A 20,956-nucleotide genomic window follows, 5' to 3' on the forward strand; every position below is an offset into this window, starting at 1 on the left:
CACACTCACACACACACACACACACACACACACACACACACACACACCTCTCACACTCATTCACTCACACTGAGTCAAAACAATGAAAACTATAACTATTTTTATTTTATTTATTCATTTATTTATTTTGCTGTGGCATGGCTATTTTTTATATTATTTGTAATTTTCTCTGCAGAAATACCTCCCACTAACTCTAGAATGATTCATTCTTTCAAATAAAGTTATTGAAGTCATCTGGTGAAAAGTCTTGTATTTTTTCATATTGCACTGTCAGTTTTTTCCAATATGCTGCAGGCCTCCTCTGTAAGGGAGTGAAGTGTGAGTGTGGCGCGGTGGAGCTCACATGTGTGCGCTTGAGCCTCTGATGAGGTGAACAGCAGACAGCAAGGCATCTCATAAGACATCAAACTGTGTGATGGTCAGCATCCGTACCTTCACGTACTGACCGGCGAAGTGAGTGACCTCTGCAGTAAAGACGCCGGATGAGTCCACGGGGCAGATGGAAGCCGAGTCTCTCTGGATGATGTTATAGTCCATACAGACGCGGTAATCATCCTGTGGACAGAGGAGCACAACAGCCGGCACACTGGGAGCACGCCAGAGCACAGCCAAGGCACATGAGCATGTTCCTGTGTCTCAATTACAGAACAACAGGGGAATAAACCTCTACACGACACACTGTTTTTTTGTATTTCTTGTATCGGCCCTTTTGACAGCCCTGGTTGACATGAGAGAGTAAATGATGACAGAATATTCATAGTCATTTCTGGGTGAACTATTGTTTTCCATAGCCTACATAGTTTTTCAGACCCCCAAACTGATGGAGTTCAAGTCTTAATTAGCAAACCCACCGGTAATTTACACCCGGACTCAATATTTCAAACTGTCAGGGAGTCTGTCTCTACGGCTGTAATTCACAGACACAGGTGGCCGCATGAGCGCTAATGAGCGCTTGGGCAAAGAGAAAATGACTGTGAGAGCCGAAATACAAAATGACAGAGCAGAACTATGATGAAAGTTATTGTCAGGAAACAGTAGAGTTTCTCTGTCAGTGCTCTGGCACTGGGCTAAAGCATTGACATCAGCACTCCCATAGTCCCTCTGTCACCCATCACACCTCCACACTAGCTGAATGCCACAGCGGAGACAAGAAGTTCCCTTAAGAGTTCAACTGCTCTTCTGAGTGCTGGACTGCCACACACACACACACACACACACTCACACACTCACTCACACGCTCTCACTCACACACACACACACACACACACAGTCACACACACACACACTCACTCACACACTCTCACTCACACACACTCACACTCGGTCAGCGTCCGTACCTTCACGTACTGACCGGCGAAGTGAGTGACCTCTGCAGTAAAGACGCCGGATGAGTCCACGGGGCAGATGGAAGCCGAGTCTCTCTGGATGATGTTATAGTCCATACAGACGCGGTAATCATCCTGTGGACAGAGGAGCACAACAGCCGGCACACTGGGAGCACGCCAGAGCACAGCCAAGGCACATGAGCATGTTCCTGTGTCTCAATTACAGAACAACAGGGGAATAAACCTCTACACGACACACTGGAGAATCAGCCCAACGCAACATCCTGCTCAGAGACATGAGGAACTACAGCACAAAACAACCTGAGGAGAGCAGCGCGTCAGAGACACTGCTTCACGCTGCAGGATCTCCGCAACACTAAAGACACTTTTCAATAATAAAGACTGACGCTGAGTGTCACCATCCACAACGAGATAAACTCACCGCCACAGCGACTGAGCTGCTGTGCGGTTGCTAGGGTGTTCGTCAGAGTGTTGCTATGCGGTTGCTAGGGTGTTCTCGGGGTGTTCGTCAGAGTGCTGCTATGCGGTTGCTAGGGTGTTCGTCAGAGTGTTGCTATGCGGTTGCTAGGGTGTTCTCGGGGTGTTCGTCAGAGTGCTGCTATGCGGTTGCTAGGGTGTTCGTCAGAGTGTTGCTATGCGGTTGCTAGGGTGTTCTCGGGGTGTTCGTCAGAGTGCTGCTATGCGGTTGCTAGGGTGTTCGTCAGAGTGTTGCTATGCGGTTGCTAGGGTGTTCTCGGGGTGTTTGTCAGATTGTTGCTATACGGTTGCTAGGGTGTTCTTTGGGTGTTTGTCAGTGTTGCTGTGCTGTTGCTAGGGTGTTCTCGGTGTGGTTGTCAGATTGTAGCTATGCGGTTGCTAGGGTGTTCTTGGGGTGTTTGTCAGAGTGTTTCTATGCGGTTGTTAGGGTGTTCTAGGGTGTTTGTCAGAGTGTTGCTATGCGGTTGCTAAGGTGTTCTCAGGGTGTTTGTGAGAGTGTTGCTGTGCTGTTGCGCTCTCGGTGTGTTTGTCAGATTGTTGCTATGCGGTTGCTAGGGTGTTCTCAGGGTGTTTGTCAGATTGTTGCTATGCAGTTGCTAGGGTGTTCTCAGGGTGTTTGTCAGAGTGTTGCTATGCGGTTGCTAAGGTGTTCTCAGGGTGTTTGTGAGAGTGTTGCTGTGCTGTTGCGCTCTCGGTGTGTTTGTCAGATTGTTGCTATGCGGTTGCTAGGGTGTTCTCAGGGTGTTTGTCAGATTGTTGCTATGCAGTTGCTAGGGTGTTCTCAGGGTGTTTGTCAGAGTGTTGCTATGCGGTTGCTAAGGTGTTCTCAGGGTGTTTGTGAGAGTGTTGCTGTGCTGTTGCGCTCTCGGTGTGTTTGTCAGATTGTTGCTATGCGGTTGCTAGGGTGTTCTCAGGGTGTTTGTCAGATTGTTGCTATGCAGTTGCTAGGGTGTTCTCAGGGTGTTTGTCAGAGTGTTGCTATGCGGTTGCTAAGGTGTTCTCAGGGTGTTTGTGAGAGTGTTGCTGTGCTGTTGCGCTCTCGGTGTGTTTGTCAGATTGTTGCTATGCGGTTGCTAGGGTGTTCTCGAGGTGTTTGTCAGATTGTTGCTATACGGTTGCTAGGGTGTTCTTGGGGTGTTAGTCAGAGTGTTGCTATGCGGTTGCTAGGGAGTTCTCGGGGTGTTTGTCAGTGTTGCAATGCAGTTGCTAGGGTGTTCTCGGGGTGTTTGTCTGAGTGTTGTTATGCAGTTGCAAGGGTGTTATTGGGGTGTTTGCCAAAGTGTTGCTATGCACTTACTAGAGTCACCCAAACAGCTGCTATGGTGTTTAGGTAGTTTTTTACATGGCTTCTAGGGTATTACTACCAGTTGCTAGGATTTTCATGGGGTGTTTGGAAGACTGTTGCTATGTAGTTTAAAGGGTGTTTTAGGTAATTTCTGAATGACTCCTGGTATGTTGTCATGCAGTTTCTATGGTGTTCTGAGGGGAGCCGGAGAGTTGCTATGCAGTTGCACGAATGTTTTCAGTAGTTTCTAAGGAGTTTTAGGTAGTTTTTAATATGGCTGCTAGGATGTTGCTGTGCAGTTGCTAGGGTGTTCTGTGTCATTACTGGAGTGTTGTTGTGCAGTTGCTAGGGTGTTCTGTGTCATTACTGGAGTGTTGCTATGCAGTTGTTAGGGTATTCTTGGGGAATTGCCAGAGAGTTGCTACACAGTTTCAAGGGTGTTTCAGGAGGTTTCTACGTGGTTGCTAAGGTACTGCTATGTAGTTGCTAGGGTGTTTTGAGTGATTGCCATGTGGTTGCTAAGGTCCTCTAGGTTGTTGTCAGGCTGTTACTATGGTGTTCTTCGGGGTTGCCAAAGAGTTCTCAACAGTTACCAGGGAGTTTCAATTCACTTGCAAGGGTGTTCAGTTTCTAAAGTGTTTTAGGTCGTTTCTATCAAAGACTATAGAATACCCAAGAAGTGTCACTCGTATAGTTTTGAATGGGGAAAATGCAACGCTTAATATGGCCACTCAATCGCAGGAAGCCCTGCCTTCTGAATGATAGAGCCAATCACTAATCGGTAAAGTCAGCGTGTCACTGCAGCTGCCGTTAGAAGTCCCGGTTGCTATAGAAACAGTCAGCGCTCTGAGACGTGCGCTCAGGACTGCGCATGCACACTGGCTGATCTAGCCTGAAAAATAAGCTTTTTATAACGCTATTTGAGCAAAAGAAACAACATTTATGACACAGTTGTTGTCAGATTTCATTGGTGATTTCAATTATAAAATTTAACCGTAAGCTTAGTGAACAGTTTTGGAGAATTTGATGTTTCCCCATTCAAAGTGATAGGAGCTGCACTTGCATGCCAGAGAGGCGTTTCAAAGATGGCCGATGACTTGCCTTAAAGGGACTTTGTTTCTATGTGACTGCTAGGGTAATAATGCAGTTACTAGAATGTTATCAACAGTTGCTGGGGTTTCTGGGTAATTATTAGAGTGTTCCTATGCAAATACTAGGGAACTTTAGGTCACTGCCATACCGTTGCTATGGTTGTTACAGTCTTTCTATACAGTTACTGGGGTGTATGCTGTTGCTTGGGTGTTTTAGGTAGTTTGTACGTAGTTGCTAGGCTATTGCTATGAAGTTGCTAGGATATGCAGTTGCTGCATTGGCATGCATTTTCTTGGTCTTCTAGGTGGTTACCAGGGCATTGCTAATCTGTTGCTAAGGTGTCGTGGGTGGTTCCCAGGGCATTCTAGGTAGTTTTGGGTGGTTGCTAAGGTACTGTTATGTTGCTAGGGTGTTCTGGGCAGTTGAAATGGCATTTCAGGTGGTTGCTTGGCAACTGCTATGCAGTTGCTAGGGTGTTCTGGATCAATTAGTAAGTAGCAACACACCTATCCTGAACAAGACACATGATTTGAGGAATCATTAATTCGTTTGGTACACAAACGCTGCAGGAGACTCACTCTCAACCTTAACACTGCCTGTTAGAGGTTTGATAGTATCACTAATCTGCAGTAATAGTGATCTACAGCACAGATGCTTTAGTGCAGTGAAGTCTGAGCACTCCAGGACATTTATGGTCCTCTACTGTAAGTACTGCTTGTTCTGCCATAATGACTCATTTCAGGTCCCTGAGCTCATGTGGATAACAGCAGTTATTTTCCAGTTTTCAGCATCATCTGTTTGCCCTTCTTATTATTACTGATAATTGCAATTATTCAAACCCAGTTTACCGTAGTCATTGCTGAGTTTTATTCTCAAACAGGGTTTCCGCAGGTTTTAAGAAAGTGCATTTAAGACTTTAAGACCTTTTTAAGACCAAGTAAAGAAAGTTTAAGGAATACATTGTATGGATAACAATCCATTAGACTTATGGCTTGAATATTTGTGCTCTCAACCACTAAAATATGGAAATAACTTTTACTGAAACTTTTGATCACACTGGGAAAAAAATAAGTCATTTTCTTCCTCAGTATTTTTGTCTTGTTTTCCAGCGCCAATGCCTAAATATTCTTACACTTACTGGAGAAGGCATAAGATAATAAGTCTTGTTTTGTGAGAAGGTGATAAAAAAATTATGTGAGTTTTTGATCAAAACAAGAACAAATATCTGCCAATGGGCTCAGAAAAAATTTACTTAATTAAAAGGGAAAAAAAGTTTAATTTCCCATTTACAGACATTTGTTATTGTTGTAAGCATAAACTCATTTTGCTCTTTATTTGATAAAACAAGACTTCATCATGTGTTAAATTTGCATCTCAAATAAATGCATCTTGATTTAAGGATGTTTAGATATTTGTAACAAAACAAAATTACTGAGGAATATAGATCGTTTTTTTGTTTGTTTGTTTTTTCAGTGCATGCATCCTTTAAAGCCATGACTTTGTAAATTAAAGACTTTCTGCTGTGATTTAAGACCCTTATAAGGCCTTAATTTGTGGAAGGGTGAATTAAGCCTTTTTAAGACCAGCATAAACCCTGCTTAAACCACTGCTTAATAAAGCAACATTACCCAAAACCCCTGAAGGACACAATTTAATGAAAGCAGAATGAAGATGTGACTTACAGCTCCAAAGTATGGGGCCTGATGGACCACTCCTGTACCGTCATCATCACGCACATAGTTATCCACCACCACCGAGAACGCACCGCTCTCCTTACACTGAGAAGAAAAACAAGCGTTCATCAAGACCACTTCTGACATCAGAAGATGAAGTGCTTCACGGAGAAAGACACAACAGAAAACAACAGAACTGAGCCAAAGAGATCCATTGATTTAATGCCAACATATTTTTCAGATACAGAAGTCTCAGCGTTCTGTCATTGTTTCCTCAGCCTATGTTCCCTTTATAGAAATGTGAGAGTATGAAATGGTCAGCAACTGTGAATCAATCTGCAGTGATGCAGCATTACACCGTTTACCTTGATGAAGTACTCAAAAAGAGGCTTGTATTTTTTGCCCTTCAGGGCACCACCACCGAGAACGCAACGCTCTCCTTACACTGAGAAGAAAAACAAGCGTTCATCAAGACCACTTCTGACATCAGAAGTTGAAGTGCTTCACGGAGAAAGACACAACAGAAAACAACAGAACTGAGCCAAAGAGATCCATTGATTTTAATGCGAACATATTTTTCAGATACAGAAGTCTCAGCGTTCTGTCATTGTTTCCTCAGCCTATGTTCCCTTTATAGAAATGTGAGAGTATGAAATGGTCAGCAACTGTGAATCAATCTGCAGTGATGCAGCATTACACCGTTTACCTTGATGAAGTACTCAAAAAGAGGCTTGTATTTTTTGCCCTTCAGGGTGTTGCCAGGAAATCTATAAAAGACAAACACACACGTTATCAACACTGAACTACACCCACAGAGCAGATAGAGAATTACTGAAGGAGCTGAAACATAAGACAATAATGCTAAAACTCTCCTTGACCTTTGAGAATATGAACATTTACAAGGGGCTATGGCTGATCAATACAGAAGAAGCAGGTGGGAATTTAACTCCAACTGTTACTCGGGTTATGAACAGACGGTCTCAGTTGGTTTGTGAGGCAGAGAACGCATGTCTTGTTTCTGAACTATTGTCAAGTTCACAATGTAGTCCATTCAGACATCAGCTAATCCTTATGTTGCTCCAAACCCGTAAGACTTTCTTCTGTGGAACACCAAGGGAGAACTTGTGAAGAATGTTTACGCTGCTCTCATCGGATATAAATGTGTTGGCAGTGTGTGAACACAACCACCCTATAACGATGAAAATCCACCTGCTCGTTTATTTTAATCCCCGTAAGTCATAAGCAGTGTCTCAGAACAAGCCATTTGCAGAATCTGTAAAATGTGATGTCACATTGCTCAGGCCCCGCCCACGACTGTTTGACGGACACTGCCGTATTAGCATAGACCCCGCCCTGAGTGAGCCGCACACGATCAGAGACGTTTATCTTCACGCTAGAGCATTTGAAAGCAGCATTCAAGGTAGAAATGTCTTATTAAAGCTACAGAAGTTATTCAGTCAAGAGCAGTGAGTGATTTTCTGTTTTTATTTATTGTTTGGGTCATAACAGCGCAGACTGCAGTAGGTACTGTATATTACACTGCTGTCACTTCATACACAGATCTAATAGAAACATGCGATTTGTTTCCCAGCGGTTTACCTTCACAGACATTACTGACTGTTTTTACAATGTGTTTTTAACATGTGTTTATTTTTACAGTTTAAGCACAATAAGACATGAAAGAGAACAGTGACAGCTGCTTTCTGTGCGCGTGCTTTGGATGCGTGCGCTCAGAAAACACTATATCAGAAGAAACTGATATGGCTCTAAAATGCATGATTTCAGCACAATAAACATGATAATCAAAACCAAACATGTTTTTTTATCAGAGTATCTGAGGCACGAGCTGCAAAGGCTCCACCCTATTCTGAAAAGTGGGCAGAGAGCAGCAGCTCATTTGCATTTAAAGATACAGGCACGAAAACAGCGCGTTTCTGCTTCCACTCAAAATAGGCATTTTCAAAATGATATAATAAATTATCTGTGGGGTATTTTGAGCTGAAACTTTACAGACACATTCTGGGGACACCTGAGACTTATATTACATATTGTATAAAGGGGCTTAATAGGTGACCTTTAAGTTGGACTTGTCTGTTTTTGAGATTCAAATTTTCACACAAAGATATCATATGATTTCAGGAGGTTTGTAACGCAGCCCATGGGTCTTTAAATGACAATTTTATACTGCTTTAGCTTTGTTATTGAAGCTGGAAGCTTGTTGTATTCGCATGGAAAAGAGCGACCGGCGCAGTCTTCACAATGTCTTCTTTTGCGTTCCACAGATGGAAGGAAGTCACGCAGGTTTGTAACAACATGAGGGTGAGTGAATGCACTGTTTTTATGCAAACGTCAAGAAGTGCAGTGAAATCAGCTCTACTGGAGCTTCTCATTGCAGTCACATCACCTCCTGCTGAAGAACATTAATCAAAAGCAGAGAGATATTAATCGATAATAGCAGTTCGGCTCAGGACTAATCCCACAATACCTCAGCTTACGGTTATCAGCCCTGCACACCGCACAGAGAAACAACACACACACACACACACACATTCAGTCTGGCCAAGAGAAAGCTTAGGACGAAGAGGACTCACTGCACTCTTTTACATTTTAGGTAAAACTGCAGAGAGTAAAACAGTATTTTAGGAGCTTTCCTACACATTATGAGGTGGAAACCCGATCAATGCCCTCAAACGAATTAATGGACTACTTGCGTGTTCTACTTAATACGGCTCCGGCGTTTCTGGTCATATCGTTCAGCACATACAGATGGTTGATTAATACTACATTTTAGGGCTGTCAGTTCTTTAAAACAATCATTCAATCAATCATTATACTGAACCTGTTGAAGTGTTCCTAAAAATATATTTATTTTTCCCAGTGTGCATTCTGAATAATAAATATATATATTTTCCTACTAACCTGCTTGTCTTATTATTAACAGCTTTTTTTCACGTACGGTAGGGCTGCACGATTATGACAAAAATCATAAGTGTCGATTATTCCTTTGAAATTGTAATTGCGATTATTAATTTACGATTAAATGAATGATGTTTCTACCTTTGTTTGAAGCAACTGCATGCCATTTTTTATACGAAAATAAACAAGCTGAAAACAGTATTAAGTATTAAGTATTAGTATTAGTATTAAGCCTCAAATGTCAAATATACATCGGATTGGTTTCTCTTTAAATAAAAAGGTAAAAATAAGCATGGTATTATAATGTTATACTAAAACTAAAATTAAAACAATGGAAAAACCCTTAAGATAACGTGTAGAAAGAAAAAACGCATTTTAAGCACGCAGAATAACATAAGTGGACTTTGAACGATTAATTGCTGCTTTGAACGATTATGTAATTGTGGCATCCGTAATTGTAATTGCGATTAGAAATTCGATTAATTGTGCAGCCCTGACGTACGGATTAGGAATGTTCATTTCGGTTATTTTTCCTAACCGACGCTCGTTAACCGATTATTAACCGTTAACCGACAAGATTATTTTAAATTAGAATTGAATTAAATTAGAAAGGATACGTGTCTGTGAACCGTTAAAAATACTTGAAAGCCAAAATATTTACACAGTTAACTTTGCTACCTTCACAACGCACCTGTTCATTATCATAATAAAATGCAGTCAGTCAAACATATGGGGAAAAAAACACACTGCTCAGTTTAAATATGTAGTGAAATCTGTGCCGTTAAGCGTTATCACCGTACCGCCGTGATGTTATCCAAAACATTTTGTTTTGTGGATATTGGAACGCGAGTGAAGTAGGCTACATAATAAATAATGTTTTGGCATTCAAATACATCGCGAATACGGAAACATTTGATTTTGTGTGGAATGAGAGACGCAACGTTGGTCTCAGATTCGTTTTAGCCTAAATGAATTCATTTTGACTTGTCGTTATATAGCTATAGCTTCTTATATTTTTAATTCTTGTTCGTTTCTAAACGCTGTTAATTGAAAGGCTTTGTTGTGGAGTGAGGGGAACTAAAATAGCCTAGCTATGTTTACAGTGTTTTATAATGTTTGTAAACGGTACGTGTCGGCATTAGGCCTATTTCTGAAAGAAATAATAAAATGCGACTTATACTCGATTTTTTTATATACGCGTAGTGTATTTTAACCATGCAGCAAACCTTTTTAAATATTTTGATAAATTACTGTGAAGTAATAAGAAATTGTTTAACATATGATCATGCTTTTTTGTTTTTAAATTCGATGATATTATCACACATGGCATATGGATTAGCTATTTGGTCTCAGACAAATCAATCCATAATTAATCAGGTTAAATGTCTTTACAATAGAGCTTTGAAAATTTTAGATAGGATCTGACAATGATGGTATCTTATTTGCTTTCTAAGTAAATACACGATTTTGAGCTTTGCTCACTTTGTCTTTTTTCATTATGTAAAGTTTGTGTTGAAATGTTTAAATGGTCTTGCTCCTATGCCCTTACGCACATTTTTCGAGAGATTGCAGGGAAGCAGTAGATCCACTAGAGCGGCTTCTAGTGGAAACTGTAAAGTTATACATTGTAAAACATCATTTGCTCAGACTGTTCTCTCAGTGAAAGGTGTAAAATTTTGGAATTCATTGCCTGACTATTTAAAATCTACTGTAAATTGCTCTTCAGAATTCAACGGGTGACGTCACGGACACTACTTCCATGTTTTTTACAGTCTATGGTTAAAACACAAACCAAGCCATTCACACAGATGCATATTCGGCGCATTCTTGAGACGCACAACTACGACTGAACACTCGCGTGTCGCACAAGAGTTGAATAGAACGCCATGCAAAGTTAAAAGAGGTTCAGCTTTGAGAAAACACGTCTGGGGTTTTATTCCATTCCACTGCGTCTCATATCTTTTTAAATGCAATCGTGTGATCGGCTCTTTGGCGCTGCCGTTATTTCATTGCATTGAATAATCAGCATTATTTTGCTCATTGCGCCCTCCTGTGGCCTCAGGAGACAGGCCTTATTTAATCTGCATATAAAATATAAGAAAGGAGATATTTGTTTCAATTTTATTTAGTTTTATTTGTTATTTTGTTTGTTAAGACTAAAATAGGTTGTTGTTGTTTGTCTGAATAAATTGGGTAAATTAAAAATACAGTGGTTAAATTTAAACCTTTTTTCTACTGCTCTCCGTTTAAAAGAAAGGTTATAAAAAAATGTCAATAATTATTGATACCGAACGATATGAAACATTATATCGTGATACATTTTTTAGCTATATCGCCCAGCCCTTTGAAAATAGCCTGTTACTTCTCAATTATGATGTTTTTTATACACTGCTTCTGAATGAGCAATTACTCCAAAACAGCGCACTGTGAGCATCCCGCGAGTCTGATTTGAAGAGCGCGACGAGTCTGGCCTCCATCATGATGTACATCTGCTGCGAGCTGTTATCTGAGAGACAGAGCAGAGAATCATCAGCACATGAAAGATACGAGACAACAGCACACTGCATCACAATTATTACAACACACTGACAAAAACACACTATAGATTATATATATATACACTATACTAACTTATATACAGTTTTTATTCATTTCATATCCAGAACATAAATCCAATATGACTTACATGTGCTCAGATTGTGCACTTGTTTCATGCTAGAGAAATGTTTTTGGGGAAACAAGGCTTCATTAATTTAAACAAAAATAGAGTAATATTGTGAAATATTATTACAATTCAATTTTCTATGAGAATATCTGTTAAACTGTAATGTATTTCTGTGATGCGCAGCTGTATTTTCAGCATCATTACTCCAGTCTTCAGTGTCACATGATCTTCAGAAATCATTCTAATATACTGATTTGCTGCTCGGTTATCAATTATTATTGGTGCTCAATTGTCAATAACAGTTCCTATTATTATCAATGTTGAAAATGTGTGTTTTTGCCACTTTGCTTGCACTCTGTCCAACTACATATATTAAAATTATTTAAACATTCTATTTTAATTTTTTACTTAAAAATTAAATGCATTTAAATTTAAGAATAATTATTAAACATGGAAGCTAAATTAAATCGGTCTGAACGTTCAAACGATACATATTGTTGCAGTTTGCATTGTGATAAACTGTAACGTGATATATTATTGCACCTCTAGTGAATGTTATTAGGTCAGTCAGTGTTTGCTCCGTCTGAACGTTCAAATGATACATATTGTTGCAGTTTTGCATTGAGATAAACTGTAACGTGATATATTATTGCACCTCTAGTGAATGTTATTAGGTCAGTCAGTGTTTGCTCGCTGTGGGGTAAAGCGTGCCAGGTGTCTCTGTACAGATATTATATGTAGTAACAGTAATACAGATACTGATGATATGTCTGAGAGATACGAGACTCCAGTCACACCGAGGCTCCAGAACACAACACACTTTACAATGGGAGCGAAACCAGCTGAATAAGAGTGGTTATGACACATATATACAGAGAGAGCATCAGTAAAAGACAGCACTTCCCCAGGGCAGAGCTGTGGAGCGTCATTGGTATTCAGCACGAGTCTCTCCTGCAGCAGATGCCAGAGCTAATGAAAGACTCACAGCGCCCCCTGTCTGCCGCTGACAAACTGGGTCAAGCTTTTACTCGGGATCTTTAGAGGAGATCCGAAGCAACGCACCACTTATACAAAGACCACAAAGAGCTATTTTTACAGACCAGGCTCTGTTTTTTTTAAGGTTTCTCGTCAACCCACATCTGAAGGAGGATGATGCACCACAACCATCCACTGCAGGGACTGAGACTGGAACAGCTTTCTTTTCCCAACAAATGAGACGCTTCACTTCCCGAAACTGCCGACGGTCGACCTCAGGAGCTCAAACTCAGCATCAGTTTTACTGTTATCTTCTCTCTCACAATCACTTTCTATCAGGTTTGGGACGCGTCATATCATTTTCCAGCACAAAACATTAAATAAACAAAAAAAGATTTCAGTGACTAAATGTTGGTTTGTAGGACTGTGGGTATTGATAAACATATTTCTCATAAAATTAAATTACAAATGTGACCCTGGACCACAAAACCGGTCAAATTCTTCAAAATTGAGATTTATGCATCATCTGAAAGTTGAATACTAAGCTTTCCATTGATGTATGGTTTGTTAGGACAGGACAATATTTGGCTGAGATACAATTATTAGAAAATCTGGAATCTGAGGGTGCAAAAAAAGCTAAATATTGAGAAAATCATCTTTAAAGTTGTTCAAATGAAGTCCTTAGTAGGGCTGCACGATATATCGAAATTATCGAAATATCGCAAATGTAAATATCGTGATATGCATATCGCAACGGCGTGCGATATCTGAATCATTTTAATAGCTATTGCTACAAATATACCCCAGCGATTTAAGACTGCTTTTGTGCTGCAGGGTCACATATAATAATTTTCTTTTCAGGGTTGAGACTGATCTTGATCAATGAACTGAGAGTTTATTTGTTTATTTGGATCCCCATTACCACTACCAAAGAGTAAAATGGAATGATATCATTTACTTGTATTACTGTTTTTATAAATAATAATTAAAATGAAATTATTCTTGGGAGTCTAATCTGGTTATTAATGTGTCTAAAAGCTCGTCAATCCAAACGTTTGACCTTGATATAAAGTTTTTAAAAATAAAAAATTAAATAAATAATTATTGTAGATTAATGATTATCCAGTCGTCTAATATGGGTCAAACAGCTAAAAAATACATTTAAATTTGGTTTCACACAACAGATTAAAATAATCCATTCTTAAAAGTATTGTTCACGCTTTAGTTCAAGGTCCAATTCTGACTATTAACTAACTACTGACTACGACATTTGCCTCAAACTCCTAATCTGCTGCTTATTAATAGTTATTAAGGTTAAGTTTAGGTATGGAGTGGATTAAGGGATCTAAAATATAATCATGCAGAATAAGGCATTAATATGTGCTTTATGAGTACTAATAAACAGCCAATATGCTAGTAATATGCATGCTGATAAGCCACTAGTTACTAGTGAGAACTGGTCCCTAAACTGAAGTGTTACCAGAGCAATACTAGCAAATCTGTACCACAGGATGCGCTTTCTGCCGTCTCGGTCTCTGTGAACTCGAGCACGAAACTCAGTGTAAACTTGAGTTTATTGAGTTTGAAAATCTCTTTATATCTATAGAGAATTTATATACATATTTTACACAAATTTATATACACACTGATTATGCCATATAATGGGCCATTTCAAAGGTTTACATGATTTTGTTCTGTTTTGTATTTGTGGTGACTAGAGCTGCCCTCGACTAAGGATTTTTCTGGTTAACTAGTAGTCGTTCATTTTAAGCATTAGTCGACTAATCGCACGTTTATTAATAAACCATTTAAATTATGCTAATGAGCCTTTAATTTGTTTTTTCACATTTGAATTGTTTCATTTGAAAGTAGACATTAGATATATTTTTCATGTCTGTAAGGCAAGTTTACACAGAGTTTCACGCTCAAGTTCACAGAGACCGAGACGGCAGAAAGCACATCCTGTTTGCTTTCATTATTTTACAAAAGCGCAATGTTTTGTTGTTATAGTGAGTGCACACAAATAAACGTAGAGGCTTTACAGAGTCAAAAGATGTATGACAAAAATGACGGAGTATTTTAAGAGCAAGTGACAGCAGGTAATTCAGCCGGATATTGTTGCATGGCTGAGGGGAGAACAACACTGACATCCGCAGTACAGTCACTGACTCTGTAGAGCAGGGGTCTCCAGACTCAGCTCCAGCTCGCCTCAACACACCTGCCTGGAAGGGTCTAGTCTGGTGTGTTTGATTGGGGCTGCAGCTGAACTCTGCAGGACCAAGTCTGGACACCCCTGCTGTAGATGATGAGAAGCAATTAGTGTCCCTGACCCCAGAACAAGCTCATAACAGCAGCACACGGGTGTCTCTTACCGCACGGTCTCCATGAACCACGGGTACAGCGTCTCATAGTCGTTCCTGAAGTCAATCCAGCGGCCCATGCGTCTCACTGCCGTCTGGTGTGCACAGAGTCACAATCATCAATTACAAGCATCAAACACAATCAAAATAACCAGGTGTCATCTAAATAGGGCTTAGGAAATTTAAGAAAATATAGAAAGAAAATTTGAGATATATATATTAATCATCTGTGACCCTGGAGCACAAAACCAGTCATAAAGGTCAATTAATAAGCTTTCCATTGATGTATGGTTTGTTAGGATCGGACAATATTTGGCTGAGATACAACTATTTGAAAATCTGGAATCTGAGGGTGCAAAAAAATCTAAATATTGAGAAAATCATCTTTAAAGTTGTTCAAATGAAGTTCTTAGCAATGCATATTACTAATCAAAAATTAAGTTTTGATATATTTACGGTAGGAAATTGACTAAATATCTTCATGGAACATGATCTTTACTTAATATCCTAATGATTTTTGGCATTAAAAAAAATATATAGAAAAGTATCATTTTGACCCATACAATGTATTGTTGGCTATTGCTACAAATATACCCCAGCGACTTAACACTGCTTTTGTGCTGCAGGGTCACATATTATTGTGAATATACATATATATTTTCTTAAATATATACATGTGTGTGTGTGTGGATTTATATACACATCTAAACATACACAGTACACACGCATACATTATGTAAACACAAACTTTTATTTTGGATGTGATTAATCAATCTGCCAGCTCTAAATCTAAAACAAAGCACATAATTTAAGACAGACGCACAACGTTGAAGGAACAGGTCGCTACAAATGAACATCCTGTCACACGACTCGCGCTCTGTATGAGCTTCCTGAAGGATACACTAAACTTACGCGGTTTCTCATCAACAACCTTCCCTTCACTACATCTCAAATATGTGGCAGGTTTAAAATCATGACAACTAGTTAAAGGACACTCAAGGACTAGTGACTTCTGACGTTCTCAGTGCCTCACTGGAGAGGTTAACTAGCTGTTTTCTGGAGCACAAGTTCTGAGTATGGGACACCACACTTGCTACACGTCACATCACTTTCACACCAATAACGATAACTAGTGCTGGGCGATATGACGGTATATATAGTTTCTGCGGAATAAAGTGTCTATCGTTAGAGATTCTGCTATATCGTGTATTCTGCGGTATGCAAATATATCTGCGTAACATAGTGCTACTTAAAAGTTATATACACCTTGGAGTGACAAGGAAACATGAAGCGTGAATGAGAAAATAAAGAGTGGGACGCACTTGATAGTTATTAAGCGCAATAAGCAGTGAAACAGAGCTCAATCCGCTGCTCCGCTGATCGCAAATACAGATCTCTTTTGTGCTTGAATGGTCAAAAACGCACACAATTATGTCAAAATGCCCGTCGTGTGGAGTATTCACGTAAACACAGTCAGTTGTGTGTTAAATAAGCGTAAACAGTCGGGTGAAAACCAGATGTGTATCAGTATATTGGATCCGTGCAGTTGGCCTTAAAGGGACAGCAGTCTAATTTACCTGCTGCTGTCTGTCATTATTAATGATAATCACTCACTGCACTCGACTGAATCACTTTTGGATCTTTAATGAGAATCCGTTCATGTCTGATCGATACAGTGTTTTATTTATACACTTTATTCAATCTCTGTAAAATTTCTTACTACACGTTAAACAAGCCTACTGTAGTTGAATAAAGTAAAAGTTTATTTTAGATTTATTCGTTTAGTTGTGTTTGTAATTCGCTTTTTTCCTTATTTTTAGTAACGAAATAAAAATAGCTATATCGAGATAAATATCGTCATCATGAGATAAAAGTTCTCATACCGTGAAATAAGGTTTGTCATATCGCCCACCCCTAACGATAAGTATATTAGAGTCCACAGCAGCGGATGATGATGATGATGATGATGATGTTCTGGTTATTATAGGCACTCAGCAGTTTTGTCGCCTGCCACTTTAAATGCTCAAGCTCGTTAAAGCAGGATGGATTCTGATTGGCTGTCAGTGTGTTTGTCATTCATCAGCTGATTCCAAAAACATCCTTCCTCTGTATCAGTATTGTAACAGGTGAGGTGTGGACTTCAGATAGAACGACTGAAACTTTATGAGCGCATCAGTGCAGCTGTATTTTCAGCATCATTACTCCAGTCTTCAGTGTCACATGATCTTCAGAAATCATTCTAATATGCTGATTTATTATCAGTGCCGGAAAATATTTACTTGGAAGCTGTGATACTTTTTTTCAGGAATCTTTGATGAATAAAAAGTTAAAAAGAAGAGCATTTATTTAAAATATAAATCTTTTCTAACTTATTCAGCAAGGATGTGTTAAATTGATAAGAAGTGATGGAAAAGATTTATATTTTGAATAAATGCTGTTCTTTTTAACTTTTTATTCATCAAAGAATCCTGAAAAAGTATCGCAGTTTCCAAAAAAAATATTTGTCAGCACAACATTGATAATTCTGATAATAAATCAGCATATTATAATGATTTCTGGAGATCATGTGACACTTTATACTGGAGTAATGATGATGGAAATTCAGCTTTGCATCACAGAAATAAATTACATTTTAAAGTGTATTAAAATAGAAACCATTATTTTATATTGTAATAACATTTTGCAAGATTACTGTTTTTTTCTGTATTTTTGATCAAATAAATGCAGCCTTGATGAGCAGAAGAGACTTCTTTAAAAAACATTACAAGTCCCAAACTTTTGACCGGCAGTGTAAGTTAATGCAACATTTAATGCCATGATGGCAACACTTTACAATAACATCCCATTAGTTAATGTTATTTCATGAATTCAATTCATTGCTACAGTATTTATTTATAATCTGTTAACGTCAGTTAATAAAAACACATCTGTTCTACGTCAATTCATGTTAGCTCAGATCCATTAAATAATATAAACAGATGCAACTTGTGATTTAATGCAAAGTAACATTAACTAAGATTAATAAATGCTTGAGCAGTTCATTGTTAGTTCATGATGCTCTGCTTTAATTTAAGACCTCTTCTAGGGAATAAATGTATTTTTCTGCCTCGTGATATTGCATCTGACTGCACATTTTTGATCAGTTTTCTTTCAGCAAGCTCAGAAAATCCTAATTATGTTGTTTTAGGGTTGGAAAAAACATTAGTTTGAAGCGTTTGAGCGCTCAGTTTTGAGTGGTGAACACGAGTGATTCTCACCACAGGCAGGCCGTGACAGTCCCAGCCGAACCTGCGCTCCACGTGGAAGCCGTTCTGATGGGCAAACCTCGTCACGATGTCCTTGATGGTTCCAGCCTGGATGTGTCCGTAGTGAGGCAGACCGGTGGCGAAGGGCGGCCCGTCGTAGAACGTGAACCTGATACACGAACACACGCCACATATCAGTGAGAGAAAACTACACGACAGAACCACATGTGGAGGAAGAGGATGATTTAACAACTGCACACATACACACTCACACACATGCACACACTCACACTCACACACACATGCACACACACACACACACACACACACACACACTCACATGCACACACACACACACAGACACACACTCACACACACACACAATCACACAAACACACACGGGTTGCAAAAAGGTGGAAAATTTCCAGTAAATTCCGGAAACATTCCAGGGATTTTTGGAAATTTACCGGAAATGTCCCACCCCTTTGTAACTCTAGTCACCACACACTGAGAAGGAAATAAACTGTCTGTATGTCACAGTAAATGCACAAGTGTTAAAATTAGGGATGCACCGATACCGATACTGGTATCGGTATCGGGCCCTCATCAAGGACGCATTAAATTGATATAAACTTGAATATCACTCAATAAGTGCCGTAATTAATGTGGATATAACTTTCACTTTAGAATAGGGGGTCAAATTGCCTTTATTAGTACTGTATTAATGGCAGTTAAGCCATAATTATTGGCTAATTCTAGTCAATAAACTTGAATATTAGTACTGTATTAATGGCAGTTTAGCCATAATTATTGGCTTATTATGGTCAATAAACTTGAATATCACTCAATAAGTGCCATAATTAATGTGGATATAACTTTCACTTTAGAATAGGGGGTCAAATTGCCTTTATTAGTACTGTATTAATGGCAGTTTAGCCATAATTATTGGCTTATTATGGTCAATAAACTTGAATATCACTCAATAAGTGCCGTAATTAATGTGGATATAACTTTCACTTTAGAATAGGGGGTCAAATTGCCTTTATTAGTACTGTATTAATGGCAGTTTAGCCATAATTATTGGCTTATTATGGTCAATAAACTTGAATATCACTCAATAAGTGCCGTAATTAATGTGGATATAACTTTCACTTTAGAATAGGGGGTCAAATTGCCTTTATTAGTACTGTATTAATGGCAGTTTAGCCATAATTATTGGCTTATTTAATCAGTAATTAAATATAATTACTAGCTTATTGTTCAGTCAACTTAATAAATGGTGAATTATAGAAATATATTTACATCACTACACAAAAATAATATATGGCTTATTAAGTTGTAAATAATGGCTCAAATGTGTTTACTGTACATTCAGTTAATTATTAATTACTAGCTTATTTTTGTTTATTGATAGCATAAATTTGTGTCTATAAAATGTTTAATAAATTGTAAACAATGGCTAATATGCCCTTATTATATGTTCAGTTAATCATTAATTAAGTGTGTGGTCATGCTTATCTAATGCATTATTGTGAACAAGTTAATCATTAACTACTAGTTTATTTATGTTTAACTAATGCATAATCTGAGCTCCCTAAATGGTAAGTTAATCATTAATTACTAGTGTGTTTGTGCTCAACTAATGCTTAATTGTGAACAAGTTAACCATTAATTAATGCTTAACTAATGCATTAGTCTGGACCCCTAAAATAAAGTGTTACCAAGACTTCTTTCAAAAACTTCAAAAAAAACTAAAAAAATCTTTCTAACCCCAAACGTATGAACGGTAGTCTATATTAAAGAATAGCTAATGTATAAAATCATATATAAACACACAGTCATGAATAATTAAAACAATTTTTCCCCAAAATGATGCATGATCCATGATGTAGCGCACCGTGTGTGGAATAAGTTAAGCATAAATATTAGATGAAACACTTAAACTAAATGAAAATTAGAAATGCTGTCTTGGCAGATGATCAACTCAAAAAGTAATATAAAAAGAAAGAAATAAAAAATGATAAAAGTGCATAACAAATGAACTTGAAACAACATCTAAGAGCTATAAGAGTGTGTAAGTGCGGGTCACGGCGGCGTCACCTGGGCCGGCTCTTGCTCTGCTTCAGACACTGCTGGAAACAGTCCTTCTCCAGCCAGAAGCGCAGGACTCGCTGCTCCTCGGTGAGGGAAGTGGATGGACTCTGGCACTGCCTCCACCATTCTGACCTCTACAACACATGAACGGCACATTACACTGCCTCGCTCACAGCAAAACACCTCAAACACTGAGCCAGCGTGACTGAAGTAAAGCATGCCTCTCATCTACACAGACACTCAGACACAGACACAGACACTCACACTGACACTCACACTGACACACACACTCAGACACTGACACTCAGACACTGACACTCACAGACACTCAGAGACACACAGACACTCACACTGACACTCATAGACACACACACTGACACTCACACTCAGACACTCACACTCAGACACTCACACTCAGACACTGACACTCAGACACTCACACTCAGACACTCACACTCAGACACTGACACACACCGACACACACACCGACACACACACCGACACTGACACTAGGCTTGCCGCGATAGACGGTGCTGACGGTGATACCGTTATTAAGCCGCAACACCGGTTACGTCACTTGCCCACCGCGGCACCGACCCCCACCGTCGTTTTGATTTTTTATAGAAATAAAAATCATTTAGTTCAGTAAAAGAGCAGACACTACAATTAAAAACTGAACGCGGCTGCTCAATGCAGCGTGCCGAACGACAGTCGCATCACAGATCAGATTTCATTTCTCCAGTGAGGAGAGTGAGTCCAGCTGACTGACAAGAAGAGTGAGGTGAGACAGACAAGAAGAGTGAGGTGAGACAGACAAGAAGAGTGAGG

At 39.1% G+C, this 20,956-nt stretch overlaps 1 pseudogene; it reads right to left on the reverse strand.

Annotated features, from left to right (window-relative positions):
- Positions 1–20,956, reverse strand: part of LOC107746714 (isoleucine--tRNA ligase, cytoplasmic-like) — a 66,185-nt pseudogene that overhangs the window by 38,228 nt on the left and 7,001 nt on the right.

Source organism: Sinocyclocheilus rhinocerous, unplaced genomic scaffold (assembly GCF_001515625.1).
Source record: "Sinocyclocheilus rhinocerous isolate Xijiao unplaced genomic scaffold, SAMN03320098_v1.1 scaffold1100, whole genome shotgun sequence".
NCBI lineage: Eukaryota > Metazoa > Chordata > Actinopteri > Cypriniformes > Cyprinidae > Sinocyclocheilus > Sinocyclocheilus rhinocerous.